Here is a 2300-nt window from a genome sequence, read left to right on the forward strand (position 1 = left end):
TCTCTAATATTGTGTTACTGTCTAATTCTCCCTTCAATTCTTTCAAAGTTTGCATCATATACTTGGGTTCTGTGTTGTTAGGTGCATATATATTTGTAATTGTTGCACCTTCCTGGTGAATTGACTCTCTTATCATTAAATAATGCCCTTCTTCGTCTCTTTTGACAGTTTTTGAATTAAAGTCTGTTTTCCCTTGTATAGACACCCCTGCTCTCTTTTGGTTACCATTTGCCTGAAATATTTTTTCCTATCCTTTCACTTTCAGTCTTTGTGTGTTGATAAATCTAAAGTGAGTCTCTCTTAGAGAGCATATAGTTGGGTCTTGTTTTCCTATCCATTTAGCTACTCCATCTTTTGATTGGAAAATTTGGTTCATTTACATTTAAAGTAATTATTGATAGGTAAAGAATTACTCTTGCCATTTTGTTGCTTACTTTCTGTTTTGTTCTCTTGTTTCTCTCTTCTTCTCTTATTGCCTTTCATTGTGGACTAATAATTTTTTTGTGGTGGTATACTTTCTTTTCTCTTTATCTTCTGTGTATTCACTGTATCTTTCTGTTGTGGTTACTATTGGGCTTCACATAGAATATTTTATGGTTAGAAGAGTCTGTTTTAAGCTGATAACAACTTTACTCTGATCACATAAAATACTCTATGCTTTACTCTGTCCCCCTACTGTAATTGATGTCAGATTTTACTTCTTTCTATATAGTGTTTGAATTTACAAACTTCTGTGGTTAAAGTTGTTTTGACTACTTATGTTTCTAATTTATATACTAGTGTTAAAAGTTATTTATGTGCCACCATTAAAGTATAGTAGTCTCCCCTCATATGTGGGGGATATGTTCCACGATCCCCCAGTGGATAGTATCAATCCATATATTTTTCCTAAAATACACACCTATGACAAAGTTCAATTTATAAATTAGGCACAGTATGAGGTTAACAATAACTAATAATAAAATAGAACAATTATAACAATATGCTAGCATCATTATTCTTGTGCTTTAGGGCCTAAATTAAAATAAGGATTACTTGAACACAAGCACTATGATACCGCAACAGTTGATCACATACTAGAGATGGCTAGTAAGTGACTAATGGCCAGGTTGTATATGCAGTGAGGATACACTGGACAAAGGGATGATTGATGCACCAGGAAAATAAAGTGAGATTTCATCATGCCACTCAGAACAGTGAATTATTTAAAACTTAAGAATTGTTTATTTCTGGAGTTATACATTTAAAAATTTTGGACTGTGGTCGATCATGGGTAACTGAAAACACAGAAAACAAAACTGCAGATAGAGGGAAACTACCCCATTACAATATTCTGAGTTTGACTTTATGTTTACCTTTGACAGTTAAATTTATAATTTCATATGCTTTTGTGTTGTTGATTACCTTCTTTTCATCCAACTTTAAGAACTCCCTCCTGTAAGGCAGTTCAGGTACTCATGATGTCCCTCAGTTTTTGTGTGAGCAAGTCTTTATGTCTCCTTCATTCTTAAAGGACAGTTTAGAAGTATAGTATTCTCATTTGGCAGTTTTTTCTTTCAGAGCTTTCAATATTATCATCTCACTGTTTTCTGGACTGCTAGGTTTCTGTTGAGAAATCCACTGACACTCTTACAGAGATTCTATTGTATGTAACAATTTGCTTTTCTCTTGCTGCCTTCAAAATTCTCTTTGTCCTTGACTTTTGACAACTTAATTATTATGTATCTCAATTTAAACCTTTTTGGATTCAATCTTTGGGATTGCGGTCTTCATGAATCAAGATGTCCCTTTCCTTCCCTATACTTGGAAAGGTTTCAGTCATTATTTCTTTGAATAGGCTTTCTGTTCTTTCTCTCCCTCTTTTCCTTCTGGTACTCCATATATTGCATAGATTAGTTTGCTTGATAGTGTCTCATAAGACATGTATGCTGTCTCCAATTTTTTCTATTATTTTTTCTTTTTGTTCCTCCAGCTGGCTAATTTCAAAGATTTCACTGGTTCTTTCTCAGTATGATTGAGCCTTTTTTTGAAGCTCCCTACTGAATTTTTCAAGTCAATCATTATATGAGAGATGTATTAGTCTGTTTCTGTTGCTTATAACAAAATATCTGGGACTGGGTGATTTATAAAGAAAAATAAAATTTATTGCTTACAGTTTCTGAGGGTGGGAAGTCCAAAGTCCATCTGGTGCTGGCGACAGTGATCCAGGGGTCTCACACTGCAAGATGGTGGAAGCAGGGAGAGCAGAGAGAAAGAGAGACTCTCTTCTTTTAAAGCCCTCAGAACCACACTCCTGGCCA

This window comes from Galeopterus variegatus, unplaced genomic scaffold (genome assembly GCF_000696425.1).
Source record: "Galeopterus variegatus unplaced genomic scaffold, G_variegatus-3.0.2 Scaffold1636, whole genome shotgun sequence".
Taxonomy (NCBI): domain Eukaryota; kingdom Metazoa; phylum Chordata; class Mammalia; order Dermoptera; family Cynocephalidae; genus Galeopterus; species Galeopterus variegatus.